The 12,035-nt window shown below is 40.1% G+C and overlaps 1 long non-coding RNA gene across 1 annotated transcript; it reads left to right on the forward strand.

Annotated features, from left to right (window-relative positions):
• Positions 1–4,628: 4,628 nt before the first annotated feature.
• LOC120434854 lies at positions 4,629–11,544 on the forward strand. The gene is made up of 3 exons (XR_005609393.1): positions 4,629–4,715; positions 10,628–10,679; positions 11,431–11,544. It is a non-coding gene; the product is annotated as an uncharacterized LOC120434854 (long non-coding RNA).
• Positions 11,545–12,035: the final 491 nt, after the last annotated feature.

Consider the following 12,035-nt stretch of genomic DNA (forward strand, 5'->3'; position numbering starts at 1 on the left):
GTAACCTCACAGTCATTCCTGTGCAGGGTTCTAGTGTTTGTCTACTTTGAGATTACAATTCCCGACTTGGTTAAGTCACTTACTCATGTCTTGGCAGCTGTTCTGGGGGCTTTAGTTTTCATTACAGAGTCTTTGAAATCTTTCACATCCTACTTCTGCAGGGCTTCTTCTGTACTGTGTGGCTCTCTTTGAATTTCTTGCTTTGTGAGCATCAGAAATACTTTTTCTAGAGTTTGAACTTATATTTTTTGTTTTTTGAATGATTCTTTCACAGTGACAGCTCAGATCCTTACTGAAGTTTTTATACTGTGTATGAACTTGAAGATAACCCTCAGTTTTAGCTTGACTTTACGAGCTTTGAGCAAGAAAAGTTTAAAACACATCACAGTGATTTGTGCTATTGGGGGGCAACTGATGCTGGTCTTGATGAAACATTCATGCTTGATCAAGAAACAACTGAAAACAACAGAAATCAACTGCATCTCTAGGTGTTTATCTGCATGCTGAATCTGCAGACTATATGTCTGGTTGAGACACAACAGATAAACAAGTTGTCACGATGATCTACCATTATTAGCAGTATCGACATATATAGACAGTTTATGAAAAGTCACTATAGCCAACTATCTAAATAGCAGAGAGATTGTTCAATGGTACTATTTTTGAATAAATGTTTGCTTTACATTTCTGGTTGTTTGCAGGTAATTTGACAATGATGCTAACCCTCAAAATCCCATATTAGTTCCCAGCCTTAGTAGGCAAAACAGCTATAGGCTGGTGACTGCAGAAAAAAACACTAGAGACAAAAGTAAATTTAAAACTAGTGACCGCTTCAGGGTTGAAAAATAAATTAAAATGGAATTTGCAGTTCCCGAAGTAGCCACATGGGGCTGGCTTTTAAAGCATGTCCATATCTACAGATTCCCAGTTTAACAGCTTCAAAAACCATTTAAAACCTATCAAATGTTTCCCCTTTTATAACAATTGTATATGGGTGCTTATTTTTTTCATTCATGTACTTATTATATTTTTTTATTATTTATAACTCACAAGTTGAGGGTAAGGCCTATCTGATTGACAGGTGTGCCAATGCTGGCAGCTGTAGTCACTAGCTATCTGCTGGGCCGCACCTTACTTGCTAGGCCTGGTTGCTCAAGTGGACCAAGAAATGAAATTCTAGTCGTGTTACCGAACACTAATTAGCAGATGTGTTTGTCTCTGCTTTGCACCTGTACAGTTCATAAGTGCAGCTTGCTAACCACGCTTGATAACATTAGCACTCAAATAAACCAACGTGCAGCTGTCCAAAAGCTAATGCTGAGACTTTAAAATTTAGAATTCATTTAATTTAGTCATTGTGATTATGCCCATCTTTTTGTACAGTACCATTACAGAAAGTTCTCAGAAATTAATTAAAACACAATTTACATGGCACAGTGACCTCACATGCAGTCTAAAGCCACAGATGAAGACTTTGAACAGTCTGTAGATAACACAGATCAATCACTCTGCACAGCTGTGTGCACCAGGGCAGCTGAGCGCACACTGAGGCACTTGTAGCCAGCAGCCAGTTAAGCATTTATATCAACCACATGGTGTTTGAGCGGTGGTAATAATACAGCTTTTACTCATCAACGGTCACACTGAATGGCTATTCTGCTGTGGTCACGTGTCCTCTGTTGGCTGAAGCCTCTGGCCTGCCTCCTGTCCTGGAGTATCGGGTAAAGTTACAGCACAGCTAAAGCCTCTGATCTATTATTCATTTACTCATGTCAGATATTACAGGGGAACAGGGTGACGTTAGGAAGGGGGCGGCACGCACTGCTACACCTCAGGGTCACAAACGGGCTGGCAAACAGACAAACAGGCAGCAGGCAGGGACTGAAGGCCTCTGTCTATTATGCAGCATCTGTCACCGTGTCCCAGAAAACACTGTCATCCCTTTACTATAAATGTCCCACCTGTTTCCCTTCTGTTGCACTTAGGCAAGACTTCAAGAGTGACTATGAAATACACAGGAATCATTTTCAAATGCAAAATCCAAACCTAAACTAAACTGCAAAGTTTTTAGAATATGCTTTAAGTTATTTCATCTTTGTGTAAATAAGTCTGTCACCTAAACACAGGAATTCACATTTAATTTGCTTAAATATGAGATTGGAGCTCTTAAAAATGTGTTATATCCCTAAAAACAAGGACAGAACTTGTTTGTTTTTTTTTTTGCTTCTAATGTATTACTGTAAACCAAATAGTAATAAAATAACCTTTTAATGTGGATCTTCTTTTGGGGAAAAACTTAATTTGGTGGTGTGGAAACTAAATGGATTTCTATTTGTAAATAATTATTACAAGAAAATCCAATCCTAATTTAATTATAAGCCACATTCAAATGACAAAGCTGACCAAAGTGCTGCAAATAAACAATAGAATAGACAGTTAAATAGCAGATACATGATACAGACACACACATTAATAAGTATATCTAAAGAAATATAAAAGTGGTAATACAACAGCCTAAATACCAAAGCTCTCACTTTGTGTTGAAAGACAAGGAATACAAATTTGTTTTAAAGAACACTTTAATAATGCGTAAGGTGGGGGCCAGTCTAACACGGGGTGCGGGGGTCGAGGGTGGGTGAGAAAGCTCGACCTCCCCCATTCTTAAGTCTAGTCTGGAAACTGCAACAGAAAACTTTGTACTCTATAAACCAGCTTTTTAATTTTTTATTATTTTTTTAACTCTGATTTTTCTGATGCCAGTTGACTTTGAAAGGATGCTATTATTACCATCGGTCAGGGGCAGTCAAACGGAGATCTCATGACTTTGGTCCAATAACGAGTCGAGCCGTGCACCAAGCAGATGCTGTCGTGCTTCCAGCGAGACCGGGAATTAGAAGAGCGTTCGCTGTCCGCTGCGATCCATTACTCTTTACGAACGACATGCGGAGGAGGGGGAGCAAAGATAGTCGAACATGGGGGGAAAAGTTAAAACCTGACCCTGTCCCTGCACACAAAGCCCAGGGGTATGTGAGGGGTATGGGAGCAATAATAGCTCTGCCTAAAAATAAAAGGGGCAAAATGACAGTGGAGGATACCGTTACAAAGAGCTCCACTGGACAAATAGGAGGGCCAGCGCTTTGAAGAGTTTCTCACAAAAGACGGACCACATAACCCCCCCTCAACACCACCTCCACCACCACCCGCTCTGTGCTCCCGCCGATCAGGTTCCCATTATCGGCGAGGCCACACGGTGGAGAGGGCAGGAGGGGTTTGAAATGCCTGTCAGAAGCCGATGGTCTGTGTCCGGTCTCTACGGCTCATGTGAGACATGTAAAGCATAAGTACACACAAACAGAGACATATTCCAGTTATTGCTAGTTTATTAGTGATTACTTTGATTCACCAGGTTTGTTTACCTTTCCCTGCCTGGTTTATCCATTTATCCCATAATTTTTGTTTCTCGTGTTTTATTGTAATTGTAAATATTCGAATCATATTTGGTCTTAAACCCAGAGATTGTAAATTATGAAAGAAATAACGACTTTGTAAACATATTTCTTCAGTATTATTATTATTATTAATTCCAGTTCTAAATGATTAATCATTCAAATTCCTCAAAATTGCTCTGAATGAATTTTCTGTGAGTTTAACAATGAATAAGTAACTGGAACATCGAACTGGAGCTTATCCCAGTATGCACTGGGCCAAATACGGGTAAGGATCTACATCCATATTTTCTTCTTCTTCATCTTCTTTTACACTTTTTGTTTGTGCATAAAAGTACTTTTTGGGTCTGGCAAGGCCAGTTGTTACGCAACCATCCTTTCATATAGCATTGCACAAAAATGTCAACATCAGCTCCAGTCATTCATGTTTTTCCCGAAAGGTGGAACTTGTGGGAATGTGACACATTAAATGTGTCGAAAACCTGCCCAAGCCATGACTAATGACCACTGCAAATAAATGCATGCAAGATAAAAAAAAACACTAAAGGCACAAACTTGACATGTTAGCATCTGCTAATGCTAACATGGAGGGACAGATTGGGTCTACTTGAAAAAAGAGCTGAATCTGAACGAGAAGCTACAAGATCGTTTACTGGACTATTGATGGAAGCGATAGAGGCAAGGAATACCTGGTGGAGTAGAGTGAACTGGCAAAAATCTCTTGTACAGATGTGTTGCTATGCTAGCGCCAGATGCCGTAGGTGCACTGTCACAAGTATCTGTCCGTCAAAACAAGAATGAAAGCTGTGCAGTTGTGAGTACAGCTGTGAAACTGGTCTACAGGAGTTGTGTATCCGTGTGTTTCTAAGGAGGAATTATTGCATGTAACATTAAAATAACTAACCTATTTTTAAAATTGGGTTATAAACTGGCTGCACTAGAGAAACAGCAGCAAAGTGAGGAAAATGAATGCTGTGAGTTCTTCCCTGAACCTGCATTGTTCAGTTGAGAAAATCTTAGACTACTTTGTTTTCTGTTTTGGCAGTTAATATCAAAATGCAGCTGTGACTGGAAACGCACTTTTCTGTCGTGTGACAAACTCAGACCGTGTACTTTAGCCCTGCTTTGCACGGACTCCTCTAGGCTGAACTGATTGGGAGTGATGTGATTTTCCAAGCAGCTGAAGATAATTCTTCTTGAAGTGTTGAAGCAGGGTACCAGATGGGTGGGAATTTACAGTCTGTGAGGCAAGCTGTCACTCACAGGAAGGTAAGCTGAATGAAGTGAAACAATATTTTCCTGTGATTGAACGTTTCGCTGCTCATTGTATTCTCTAATGTGGTGAACCGCACCCTTGTAGCAATTCCAAGGGCTCAAATAAACCATAAAGTGTTCAGTAACTGACAGGGTGGCTGAGTATCTGCAGTGACTGAGGCCCAGTTAAAGGTATGTGTGTCTATCATGGGGCCCAACTGTTGGAGAAGTTCATGTCCATGCCTGTCTCCTTGTCTCTGTGTCCCACTGTTGGCCTCTGTAATTAGGATTTGGGATGGTAATAGTGGTGCTGCATGGCTGTCAAATACTTCTATTACCACCCTGACACAAGCTGCATCCAGATGCTGAAACCCAGTTGTATACTAAGTGATTGTAAGATCAACAAGAGGCAATCTTCCGGTTTTATGGTTTTTTTTTAGGTATATCACATGACAGAAGTTAGTGATGCAAAAGATTTGCACTTTAAGATAGACGATCCTTGCAAATAGGGTTTTAATGATTGTGTTCTTTGAAGCTATCACTTGTGTTTTACCGCTGTCTATTCATTTTAACTTTAGAGCTTTTCATAACCCATGTTCAGATGTTGTCAGATGGAACCCCAACACAAATGGTTCATTCTGTCATGCTTTCATGCCACTGGTTTTAACCCAGTTCCAAATGCGCTGCATAAAATATGAACATAGCCATCGTGATGTCATCCACTGGTTTTTGAATTCCTACTTGCTGTCACCATCTGGGCTTTTTGAAACCACATGTGATTAGCAAGCGGTTGATCAGGATATGAAGCCATATGCTCACTTGTCAGTCACAAGTTGATAGCCAATGAGTATATCATGGGAAATCCTCCTTTTGGACTGTAAGAATGACTAATAGTGAGAAAAACTGTGTTGATATATTGTTCAGTATGACCTGAGAAGAGTGAGTAAAGCCCATAAAGTTAAACACACAATCACCACACAAGACTCACTCTGCTGGTTATGAAACCTGCATTAAAGATTGCAGTTTTTGTTCTGCCTCGGCATCATCTTTACTTTTCACACCTGGAAGATATAATCACATATAGTGCGTGAAAATTCTCGCAGACAACAACAAAACTTTTGCCGTGTTCTGCTTCTACCTGATGACAGCTCATCAAAAAAGTAGTTTCCAGTACTGTTTCCATCAAAACACTCTACAGGCAATTAACAATCCAATCAGAAACCAACTTTGACTTTCCGTTCCATGACAGTAGAGATGACACTGGGTGGGGAAAAGATCTGGATCTGTTCCACATTTTTCATTAAACCACAAAACAGTTTCAGGCCAAAAACTTTTGCATAAAAATTTACCAAGTAGAAGAGAAATAAATTCTCAAAAAAAGAAAAGAAAATCCTAAAAATGTTCCTAATGTGTCAGCCTCATCTTTGGCAACAGGACCCTTGATTCAGATGAGCAGTGCAGTTTCTTCTTTCAACTTGTACAGTCTTTGACATCGTGCAGAATTTGCATGTGTCATCTGTTGCCTTTGCAGTGCTGTGATGACCTGACAGAGAAAAGTGATCCATGTTCCACGTCACAGTTGCCTTTTCCCTGTATGGAAATTTGCAGGTGGGGGTAAAAAATATAGAATCTTTATTTGGTTTTAGAGTGAAAACAAAGACACTGAATCTTTAATAGGTTTAAATGTGTATTTGCTGTGGCATGTTGAAGTATTTGTGGATGGTGTAATAGGAATAGCTCATCTTCTCCTCCTGCCTTTCTTATCTCTTCCCTCCTGTTATCTTCCTGGTTATACTGGATGTATTTCTAATCTCTTTTGCCTCCTCAAAACACTGCACACACAACTGTTGGTCATTACATCTCAAAATCAAATCAAATCAAATCACCTTTACAATTTACACTGGTAGCTTGTGTGCAAGCTATATATGACATTATGCAGGCTCACTCAGGGTGTTAACCAGAACAGTTTGTACCGCTGAGCTCCCTTCTCCTTGTCACAGCCTTATGGCAAGTGCTTATCAGGCACACCAGCCGGACCACTCCGTCGGCTCGGAACCGGGCCGGCCGACGGGAGGATAACACGGCCCCCTCCCATTTTCAACATGCATTGTTGTGGCTGGCAGTGCACTCGGCCAGATTGAGATCTTGCAGGAGAAAGTGTCATTTCCTTAAGTTAAACTCCCCCGAGCGCAGCCCACTGGCACTTTCCTAAGAAAGCCAGGAACGTACATTTCCAGTTCGCCTGTCACTCAGTGCAACACAAAATGACCGTGTATTAACAATGCCACTGCTCCCTCCTGAGATCCTGGCAAGTGATAAACACATATACACACCCATGAACATATGTAGTCACACGGTGTTTGGCTTTTTGACCTTCAGCTGTGAGGTTTCTTTCTTTTTGTGAGCAGAAGTGAGTCTTTCATCTTTTTTGTGGGGTTCTTGTTTGAAAAGGAGTGAACGAAAGAGAGAGTAACAATAGTGGGGAAATAATCTAGGACCTGCAACAGAATCACTAAGGAAGTCAAACTTGGATACTTTCTGGAAAAGCAAAAGTAGATTCAAAACTATTTTAATGCTAGGCGGTTGTTTGAACCATTTGCCACTGTCTAATGCACGCTAACTTCAACAAATCAGCTCTGCAGACTGCACAACGTAGAAGACAGCCGAAGAGATTTGGAAGCTAGCCAGCAGTCATTGTAGCTAGTAGTTAGCATGATGTCATCTTTGTGAGGAAATTTTGTGCATGTTTCACATGTGGGGTCAATCATCTGTTGCTCATCGCAGCTAATACACTCTAGTAGCTGTGAACTTATAGGCTAATAGTTATGACAGAGATTTATCCAAACCAACTGTAATGAAGCACATACTGTATTCCCTAACCCAGGGCTTCTCAAACTGTGGGGTGGGTATTAAAGAGGTTTGCCGATGCTAATGTGATGTTATTTATTGATAAAACTGGTGTTGGGTGGGAATGTTTATCATGCTGTTTATCAAGTGCGGCTTGCCAGAAAAAGTTAGAGAACCACTGTGTATGTGACTGAGAACTCTTGAGAATCCAGCTCTTTGTGAGATAAATGGGAAATCCGGAGTGATACGATAAAAATGATAAAAGATGGAACTAAACAGGTTTCTTAGGATGAGAAATCCATTTAGTTTAGCCAAGATGAGCTTATCGTGGCTTAACACACTTGGCTTTGTTCTGACAAAACGTGGACCCAGTTGTCTCACATTTGGACCTAGTGTTTAGCATACTGTGTAGTAATATGATAAATCTAAAGTGTGACTCTGTACTCTACCTCCAGGCCTACTTTATAGATGCCCATACACTTTATAATAAAAGGTAACTACACAAGGCTGTTAATATGTAATATGTGATGCAAGAACAGCATAATGATAAGGATAATACAGCCATAAATAAAATGTACTAGGTTGACAGTATTCTAATAGATACAAAGTCTTTGCTCCTTCCTGCATTTCAATTAATTAACTGTTCAATGTTTTATGCATATAAACATGAACAGATCAGCTTCATTTGTGACTTCAGAGCAACCAGCGCACGGGTATTAAACAATAATTTCGCTCACTGTTGTCAAGCCTCTTTGGGAAATCAACACAGCAATTAAACTCTGACTACTGCTGTTTGCTTTCTGAGGGTTATTTTAAAGTTAGCTGCACTCGTGCTAACTGAGGGCCAGTGTAATCAACCAAAATCTGATCAGTGTTTTTGTAATACGTTCTTTTCCTGTGGTATAAAACTATAAAACTGATGCATCCACCAGCTTTTATGCTCAAGGTGTTCTCTGATTTAAATCCCTTAACACTGCAATAATACCTGCCGAGAGATAACAGTCCTTCAGGGAAAAGAAAAACATAGATCCATGTCACTGATGCCAAAACCTGGTGTGTTAAGCTCCGCTGCCAAAGGACAGCAAGTGTGTAAATGAGCCATGCCAGCTGCTTTGGCAAAACAGCATTAACCAGACTCTTGCAAGGAGACGGGGCTGGTTATTGACCATAGATTCAATTCAGATCAATGTTATTTTTAAAGCAGCAAATCACAACAACAGTCACCTCAAGGCCCTTTATTTTGTAAGGCAGACCCTACAAAAATACATACAGAGAAAACCCAACAATCATATGACTCCCTATGAGCAAGCACTTTGGCGACAGTGGGAAGGAAAAACTCCCTTTTAACAGGAAGAAACCTCCGGCAGAACCAGGCTCAGGGAGGGGCGGGGCCATCTGCTGCAACTGGTTAGGGTGAGAGAAGGCAGACAGGACAAAAGACATGCTGTGGAAGAGAGCCAGAGATCAATAACAAATAATGATTCAATGCAGAGAGGCCTGTTAACACATGGATCATGTTTAACATTTGTCTCATGGTCTATTTTGCTGTCTTTATGCTAGTTTTTCTTTTCATATTCATCTCAAAGTGCTGCTCGAAACATGCTTAAAAGATAAACCATACTCATATTATCATATTAAAGATGTGTGAGAAGAAACAGTTATTCAGGTCTTCAATATTTTGTGCCCAGACTAGCGGTATGCCCTCCTATTATTACAACCTAATAGGGATTCAGAGTCACAATAGCGTGGTATATACTTTATATATGGCGGTCCCCTCCCTCTGAAGAGACATATTAAGAGGCTTTTGTGACTAATGGATGTAGCGGGATCTAATTTAAAGGAGGGAGGGTATCAGATCCGCGTGTGCACAAAGACATTAAAGCACGACCTCTGGGAGGCCGCAGCGTTTTGATCGCAGCCGTCTCTCATGGGATGCTGAGCCATTCATTATGTCAAGAAAAAGCCAGGACACAAAAAAGAAAATACTGTACTTTGTGCCTCTAATGTCTGTGTAATCTATCGAGCTACACAAAATGTTTGGAGCCTAGATCGTCATCACGCATTATGTTTCAGAGAGTAAGTGTAATGGGTGTATGTTGCACTTTGAAGTGTGGTTGGAGCTTTAGGGGACTATAAAAGTGCCATTTGAGAATCATTTACACACAATTTGGCACGTTTAACTTTTACCACTGCGCATATATATATATATATATATTCTCTCTCTATACTGCAAGCATTTCATGTAGTGAACCCATTATTACTCACTTCTATGTCCCATTTGCATGAAAGTAACATCTTTGGAATGCCTTAATGAGAATTTCTTCAGTTTCTTCAAATTTACTCAAATCTTTGAGTCTTTACCTAACAATTTAAAGCGCGTTGAGGTGACTGTTGTGATTTGGTGCATTATGAATAAAATATAATTGAACTAAAGAATGAATGAGTGAGAATTTGGTGTCAAAACACACTGCTTTTTTCACATACTCACTCACTCATATGGGGTGACTGTAACAGAGAGCTCCACATAATTTTTCTGCTAGATTTTCTTTATCCCAGATGCTCTTTTCCAAGGGATCTGAGTTCCCTCCTGATTGCTGGCAAGACTGCTGGCAGTCATAGGCAATGACTCCCACCCCCCTTCAACCTCGCTGTCTGAGGGAACATTACAGGAGGTCGTTTCTTCCCGCTGCTATCAGACTTAATTCATCCACTTGGGTCAGATCCACACATGTGGAACAGAATTAATCACGCCTCAATGCACCCTGTCAGTTTTGTACACCACGACATATTTGGACGTATACTTGTTCTTGTATATTTATATGTATATTTATATTTATACCTATATCTCTTTATTTATCTATTTATCTTAATATTTATCTATCATAACTCTGTTTCTACACTCATTTAATATGAGTGCGTGTTGTTTGTTGTATATTTGCTGCTATGACAACTCAATTTCCCTCTGAGATTTTACTTCACAAATGTTTTACTTTAATTATTAAAAGCTTACACAACAGGCAGCATGATCATTTGTACTTCCTCCTTTTCTCTTCTACATCTTCCTGCCTGTGACCTGGAAGTCAGTCTCTGTACAACATGCTGAAGAATGTCTTGATTCCTAGAGTGCATCAGGTAAGGAAAGGACTGAGAGGAGAGGAGGGTTTTTTCTAGGTGGTGGAATTACGAATACACTGGTGTACACTGTGTTTTTAACATGCACACCATGGCAGGCACCATGTTGTTTTATCCATCACATCTGAGTATAAAATATAACAGTATGTTGTTATGAAATTTTGGCATCTGTGCCCCACACTTGATACTATACAAGAAGAGGTTGCAATATCTATTTGTTCTTCGTCTCCTTTGCAAGTTTCATATTCGTTGTTTAAGACAAAGAAAGAAACTAAGTTGAACACTTATTTACAGATACGCGTGACAACACATCCAAATGATCACAAAGTACTGCTGTACTTTTGGAGATTTCTGTTTTTTATTTTAATATTTAATTTAATGCCTATTTTGAAATCAATTTTGATGACAGGAAGATATTTTATTATTTTACTACACAGACTGTAAAGAGCTGTTAACTGCCAGGAATCTGTTAGATTTGCACTTGCATAATTTTACTGCTTGTTTTCTTTTCAAATTAACTTTAATCAGTTTTACTGTCTGAACTGTGTGTTGCCCTGTTGAGCTATTTTAACAAATTCTGTAGTTTTGCACGATCTATGTACTAATTTTTATTTGGTCAGAGCAATCTAAAATAAAACCCAAGTTGTGAACCAGGGCTGTGTACATACTTTTAATGTCATACACTTTTCCTTAGAAATATGGTTTCTGTGCATACAGTGGACTATGAAACTATTTGTTTTTCCTTCCACAGATGGCAGCTTGTGTCTGGCGCATTGCATATGCTGCACGTGTAGGACAGCAAGTATCTGAGACCTAGACCACGATAACTGGGACTGCATTCCTGCTCTAAGTGTAAACAGTGTTCTTGTGCATGCATGCATTATGTTTTTTCATGTGAGTGCCTGTGTTTTGTGGTATTCACTACAGTGATTTGTGATGCAGAGCAGTTAGGATTTTATAGTTTAATTGCTCTGCTGCTGCTGCTGTTGTCAACAGCGACACGCCCAGCCCTTCCCTCTTCATGTCGCGGTAGGATATTTTCACAGGAGGTGGGCACCTGCCTCGGCTTCCTTGCTGATTGTTTCCAGGACCGGGGGCCTCTGTAGTCCAGACATTTTTTGCAGTGAGCTAACATTTCCTTGCATTATGGTCGCAGAATAGCTCTCCTTGTCTATTGTACTGCATGTTAAAACTCCTTATGGATTTGGGAACAGCGATTGGGGAAAGTGGAAGGAGGGGAAGGGGGAGATTCCGGGGAATTCCAGTGGCATTCCTATCAGATTGCCTTCCTCACTCTTTTCTTTTTTGTTTCAGTGTAATCAGTGGTGTCAAGGTCATGTCAGCTCTGTGCTTGTG

This window comes from Oreochromis aureus, linkage group 19 (assembly GCF_013358895.1).
Source record: "Oreochromis aureus strain Israel breed Guangdong linkage group 19, ZZ_aureus, whole genome shotgun sequence".
Taxonomy (NCBI): domain Eukaryota; kingdom Metazoa; phylum Chordata; class Actinopteri; order Cichliformes; family Cichlidae; genus Oreochromis; species Oreochromis aureus.